The sequence below is a fragment of the Salvelinus sp. IW2-2015 genome, linkage group LG37 (genome assembly GCF_002910315.2).
Source record: "Salvelinus sp. IW2-2015 linkage group LG37, ASM291031v2, whole genome shotgun sequence".
In the NCBI taxonomy this organism is placed as follows: Eukaryota; Metazoa; Chordata; class Actinopteri; order Salmoniformes; family Salmonidae; genus Salvelinus; species Salvelinus sp. IW2-2015.
In genome coordinates, this window is record NC_036876.1 from 4582400 (window position 1) to 4589650 (window position 7251).

General features: G+C 41.2%; 1 pseudogene; it reads right to left on the minus strand.

Annotated features, from left to right (window-relative positions):
- Nucleotides 1-2831: 2831 nt before the first annotated feature.
- LOC111960426 (uncharacterized) lies at nucleotides 2832-4493 on the minus strand (annotated as a pseudogene).
- Between the last annotated feature and the right edge of the window lie 2758 nt (nucleotides 4494-7251).

The following is a 7251-nucleotide window of genomic DNA, read 5'->3' on the forward strand; positions in this document are numbered from 1 at the left end:
GTATAGTATGGTTTTATGCTTTTTTTCTTTCGTCTTATCAGACGTCTTTCTGTTTTCCATTGATTTGTGTGCATTACCGGCACCCTGTGGGGAACTTTCTCGACTCGTGGTGTATATAATAGATATACTTGTTCCTACTTACTCGCAATCAAACAGACTCCAACCTCTCACAATGGCCAGACCAGAGAGCTGTGTAAGGAATCAGGGATAAATTTGTAGACCTGCACAGGCTGGGGATGGGCTACAGGACAAGGGCAGCTTTGTGAGAAGGCAACAACTGTTGGCGCATTATTAGAAAATGGAAGAGTTCAAGATGACGGTCAATCACCCTCGGTCTGGGGCTCCATGAAAGATCTCACTCGTGGGGCATCAATGATCATGAGAAGTGAAGGGCCCAGAACTACACGGCAGGACTGGTCAATGACTGAAGAGAGCTGGGACCACAGTCTCAAAGAAACTTAGTAACACACTAGCGCGTCATGGATTAAAATCCTGCAGCGCACGCAAGGCCCCCCTGCTCAAGCCCGCGACATGTCCAGGCCCATCTGAAGTTTGCCAGTGACCATATGGATGATCCGGAGGAGATGGGAGAAGGTCATGTGGTCTGATGAGACAAAAATAGAGCTTTTTGGTCTAAACTCCACTCGCCGTGTTTGGAGGAAGAGAAGGATGAGTACACCCCAAGAACACATCCCAACTGTGAGGCATGGAGGTGGAAACATCATTCTTTGGGATGCTTTTCTGCAAAGGGACAGGACGACTGCACCGTATTGAGGGGAAGATGAATGGGGCCATGTATTGCGAGATCTTGGCAACAACTTCCTTCCCTCATTAAGAGCATTGAAGATGAGTCGTGGCTGGGTCTTCCAGCATGACAACGACCGAACACACAGCAGGGCAACTAAGGAGTGGCTCTAAGAAGCATTCCAAGGTCCTGGAGTGGCTAGCCAGTCTCCAGACCTGACCCAATAGAAAAACTTTGGAGGGAGCTGAAAGTCCGTGTGCCCAGCGACAGCCGCAACCTGAAGGATCTGGAGAAGTCTGTAGGGAGGAGTGGGCCAAATCCTGCTGCAGTGTGTGCAACTGGTCAAGAACTACAGGAAACGTATGATCTCTGTAATTGCAAACACAGGTTTCTGTACCAAATATTAATAAGTTTGCTTTTCTGATGTATCAATACTTATGTCATGCAATAAATGCAAATTAATTACTTAAAAATCATACAATGTGATTTTCCTGCAAAATCGGCAGTGTATCAAATACTTCTTCTCCCCACTGTATCTTTATGTACATAATCTTTATCCCTTTACACTTGTGTGTATAAGGTAGTAGTTGTGGAATTGTTAGGTTAGATTACTCGTTGGTTATTACTGCATTGTCGGAACTAGAAGCACAAGCATTTCGCTACACTCGCATTAACATCTGCTAACCATGTGTATGTGACAAATACAATTTGATTTGATTATACTTTACATCACACTTCAAACCATGGTTTGTGTTTAACTACGGACTTCTGATGTCTAGGTCAAATGACCTAATAAATGTTAATATAGTTTTTTCATAGATTTCTGTAGAATATGTATAGATCATTTGCTGCCTCATTAAAATTGTGTTCTATTGTTGATAAAAAGGACAACATGTAGAGCAAAAGTGTATGTCATACAATTGACTGAGATATCCTGCTGAAACTAATTAGAGAGAGAGAGAGAGAGAAAGAGAGAAAGAGAGAGAGAGAGGGAGACAGAGGGTCTTGTGTAGAAGCCAACAGGCCTTACCAAAGTGTAGATAGCTACATCCTCGAGTTTTGTTCATAGCAGATCGCACAATACCTGTAAATATGTTGCTGTGTATGTGAGGGGGTGTGTGGCATGCAATCAGTAGGCCTATGTCTTAAAGAGAAAACAAAGAAGTAAACCTCCTACACCACAACTGCATTGTATTTTCTGTAACATGATGCAAGGGACTACCTGACTTCACATAAATGAAGACATTGACCTTTACATTGTAAGCTCTGTGTTTAGAGACCATTGTTGCACTCAGGGGTATGAACAGTACTTTGGCCCTGATAGGAAAAGTATAGTGCAGTGTGTTGCTGCAGGTCAGTCTTCCTGCGTTAAAGGTCTATGAAAGGTTCATTTCCAGTAGTGGAAAGTCACTGTAACACCCTCCACTATGACCACAGAGGAAAGTGAACAGAATGCATTCTGAATTCAATTTATTCATATTATGTCACGCCTTGACCTTAGAGATCCTTTTAATTCTCTATTTGGTTAGGTCAGGGTGTGACTAGGGTGGGCAATCTATGTGTTATATTTCTTTGTTGGCCTGGTATGGTTCCCAATCAGAGGCAGCGGTCTATCATTGTCTCTGATTGGGGATCATACTTAGGCAGCCTTTTCCACCTGTAGAGTGTGGGATCTTGTTTTTGTATTGTTGCTTTCCAGCCCTACAGAACTGTGCATTTCGTTTTATATTTGTTGTTTTTTCGGTATCATCAATAAAAGAAAGATGTACGCCTACCACGCTGCACCTTGTTCCGATCCTTCCATCAACGAGCGTAACATATTAATTTGGTTTAACAGTTGATAATGCTTTATTTTTCTTTACACATGCATATCAGATGTAAAATGAGTTGGACAGAGAAGTAATACGTTCAATTATTTGTACGTTATATTGCACTTGAAAGAGTTTATCACATTTTATTGAAGCATTCGTATAGAGCTAGTTATTAAAGAGCTAACTTGCATACAATGACAACTGTTTCATTCATCCAGTTCTCCTGTCTGATCCCAGAGTACACCATCTCTTCCTCCATGTTGCTTCTCTGTCTTCTAGACAGCTACATAATGGAGACTGTCTGCATCTTGGGCCTGTGAGAAACAGAACAACATTTTGAACATMAATTGTAATCGGTTTTTTCCCGAGCTGACAGGTCCTATTTTCATTACAACACAGAGCGATTCCTGCTTACCCCTGCGTCTGACTGGGAAACTGTAGGACCTCTTGTCTGAGAGACCAGTTCTGAGAACAATGACACAAAAGACTATAAATCCTGCCACATCTTCCACTTTTGCGACATTTTGAGATGGTGATATCAAAGAATAYTAACTTTTTAATAATTTACCTCTGCACTTTCTCTTGTTCATCTTGTACACGATGCTAGCAAGGACAATGATCAGGATGAACGAAAGAGCCAATGCTACACCCAGGCAGTACACCAAGAGAAGAGGGTTTGCTCTATGGCCTGTGATGATTAAAATAGTGATAGAGGGAACTAAGTATAGATCATATATTTCTGTAGATTGTCTAATCTGAAAGTCTGTCTTTTTTAAGAGACTTTGGAATGAAACCTCACCTGCAAATGAAAGAACTTTGATAAAACCAGCATTTTGCTATTTAACCTACCCTCAATGTCCAGCTTGGTCCCTTTCCCAAACAGTATCTCCCCACATGAGGCCACCGCACAGTAGTAAGTCCCAGCATCAGAGAGGCTGCGGTTCCTCTTGGGGAGGTTGTAGACACAGCTCTGTGTAGGAGACTCAGCCTCAGGGCTCTTCTCACACTGATCACTCCTGTCTCCATGGGTGTAAATGATTCCTGGATGGGATTCTCCTGAGCCATCTCTGAACCAATAGACACTCTGTTCTCCTGCACAGGTCTCAGTGTGTATTGTACAGTTCAGAGTCACAGAGTCTCCTGGCTGGACCGACTCAGACACAGATTGCTGGAGCACAGTCATGTTTCTGGACCCTGAAACTGACAAAAAGGTCTATTAACCCATAGAATTTCAAGAATATCACGATAGCAAGTGTTCTAACTGATCATTTGTTAAATTAAAATCTAATCTGATTAAGAGAATATCTTATATTTACACCGTATATCTCTATATTCAGATTTTAAAAAACAATCTGTCTCTTTACCTTTTACAATGAGAATTGCTCCTTCTCCAAACTCCATCTTACTGCTATAAAAGCTCCCACAGTAGTATGTACCTGAATCTGACAGCTGCATGTCTGAGATTCTTAGGTGATTKTTTTCTTGGCCATTTTCCACCGAGAAGCGAGGGTTARCCTTAAACTCKTGYTAGAATGTTGCGTTCCTTTCAAACTTATTAACAGTTGAGAAGAGCTGAAGTTTATCTCCCAAGGTTTGCTTGTACCAAGAGAACAATACTGCCTTGTCACTTTTATGAAAGCAGTGCAAAAACATGGTGTCTTCAACATTGGCTGACATGAGACCACTCTCTTGACGTATGGATGAAGACTCAGTTCCAGCTAGCACATCAACTAGAGAACATGAAAACATATTAACTATGCTATAAGTTACCCCAAATACAACTTTAGATTGTCAAAGTGTCTGTAGAACAATCATTTAAAACCTTGTCTCCAAATCAAGTGTGGACATCACATAAGAGAAATATAAAAGATTGACTTACCCATCTCTACGAGAAGTGGAAATATCAGACACAGTGTGATCATCTTTAAAGTTGTCATCCACTTCACAACTTGTCTTGAGTGGAAAAACTCTACTCCTATGTACAACACTTCAACAATGGAGTTACAGGTGATTGGTCGAACTGGACACACATTTTTGTTGAAGCCTCATTCAGGCGCACCCATGTCCTTCTCATGTGTATAGTACAGCTCTGTCTCACAGATTATCCTGGCTGGACTGACTCAGAATAGTTGTTTTATAGGTAGATTCTGATCATTATAGATTTATTACAAATTAAGTACTTATTATTACAGTTTGGCATCCGTTATTCTTTATCACTGCAGCTACTGTAGCATAAGAGATTCATAGTTGTGACCTTTTTGGAACYTGCATGCTATGACACTGTCATCCACTAAGGCTTCTATCACCACAAAGCCACTTCACCTCACTWAAAACATCTATGGAGAAAACACAGRAAACACAATACAGTAGTCTTCTTTTAGTGATCTCTCWTTCAGGATMTACACTCAGTAGAATAGATGGATAGAATYCRCTCCCATGATATTGTTATTGAGTAGGTCCATGGTTCTAGTYGRCTAACATCACACTTAAAATCAGGGTTTGTGTWTGACTAAGAACTACWYATCACTAAGTCAAATTACCTAATAAATATCTATTTGTGTATTTTCACAGATTTCAGTCAACTATGAATAGATAAAGCTGCCTCATCAAGAGTTGGTTTACTGTTGGTTACTAAAATGGTTAACTTGAAGAGCAAGTGGAGTATAGACTAAGTTCAGTATGAGAGAGGTAACAGCTCTGAGACAGCCAGCTGAAAACCACAGAAAGAGAAAAACAGAGAGAGAGAAATAGGGGMAYAGAGAGAGYGAGAGGGAGAAAGAGATGGGAAGAGAGAGGGAGAAAGAGAGGGGGTGAGAGAAGGAGAAAAAAACAGAAAGACAGATAGAGCAAGAGAGAGAAAAAGAGTGAGAAAGGGGTCCTGTGTGCAATAGGCCAGCAGGCCCTAACAACGCGTAGATACAGACCACAGAYTACCTGTAAATAGGTTGCTATGTACTGTGAGGGGGTGTTASTGGCATGAGAAGGGAAACAACTGTTAAACCCTAGAACTTAACGTGGAACTGATACCGTTTAAACTACTTTGCAGAAATGAAACAAACAGATATCYGTCCAAAATATCAAATTTGCACTTCATGCTTGAAAGCCATCTTTATAACAGGTTTTAAAAAMAAGTTCTATTTGACTTAAAATGACATTACTTGGAGTAAGGCATTGTTGGCAGAATTAAATGGTTGCAGTCAATGCATCATTAATAAAATTCACCAATAAATCGCTAATAGCCTAATAKATYTTGTCATCAGGTTGTAAATCCCAGCTAGTAATGTTACATTGTTTACTGCTTCCAGCCATTCAAGGGAGGAACTGTTTCAGTTTCACAATATTTTGGACAAAAATGGACGAAAAGGGCAATGATTGGGAATCTCAACACAATCAATCTAGCTATGCAGTAACGTTACGTAGCCAAGGCTATAGCTTATCTATTTATGTAGACCTACTTATTTAGGAAGCTAGCTATATGGCTTGATAGCTAGCCAACATAAAATGACACAGAGCCTTGTACTGTTGGTAACTACCTGCTGGAAAGATGCTAAGCTAGAACCTGGACAAGTGATGGTGTGGCAGATTTGTTCCCCCAAAACATTTTATTTTTTATTTTTCAGCTTCGGTGGCTACAGATATTTAGATGATCTACCAAGAAGTGTGACTAACTCAGCTAGCTACTCATTTACTCAAACTTGAACGACTGTTTGCATATCTCTTTGTCAATCAATGTATTTGCAATCGATCAAATTATCAGGCAAGCAAGCTGTAAATCCCATTCACTTGTTAAAACGTTGGTTATAATGGTACTAGTGGCAGGCTGCAGTAGGCTGAGCAGGCTYCTATTCCCCATSATATTCACAGTGCAGTTTTGGCAGTCAACTACACGTTGAAAACGTTTGAGAGGGTTTACCTACCGTTCCCTTTGCTAGATCTTAGTTCATCTGGCTCAGGCTAACATCGTTGTTGTTGTTGTTGTGCATAGGCAACTGAGGGAGAGAGCCTACCTGTTGGTTGTTTGATCAGTCGGACTGTACTGCTACTGCTACTGCTTTCTGCTTTCTAAACAACGATCTAAACAAAGGCGTGCTGTTCTGCTGCCTGTAAACACAGTCCAGTGCAGTGCCACATCAAAGAGAATGGCATGGCCTATTTGCCCCTATGGCATGACCTATTTGCATAAAAGGCCAACTCTAGCTAATTGTTTATGGTGCACCGGTCTCTGTAGAGTCRGGTCCTGGACAAGAATGWCAATTGCCCAAACCAGTGGAGGCTGCTGAGGGGAGAACGGATCATAATAATGGCCKGAGTGGAGCAAATAGAATAGCATCAAACACTTGGAAACCATMTGTTTGATGRATTTGATACTATTCCACTGATTCCGCTCCAGTCATTACCACGAGCCCGTTCTCCCCAATTAAGGTACRACCAACTTCCTGTGGCCCAAACGTACGGCTGCTTTCCCATTCAAATTAATATAGAAATGTCTATGAATGTATGAAAACATGAAAATGAGCATATCTATGTGCTCGCTTGTCAGGGGCGTTCTAGGACTAGAAATTGGCCTTGGCATTTCTAACACAGCAACCCATTTTTTACCTTGAGGCCCCCACCCTGGCCCATTTTTATAATTGAGGCCCCCACCCTGGCCCATTTTTATAATTGAGGCCCCCACCCTGGCCCATTTTTATAATT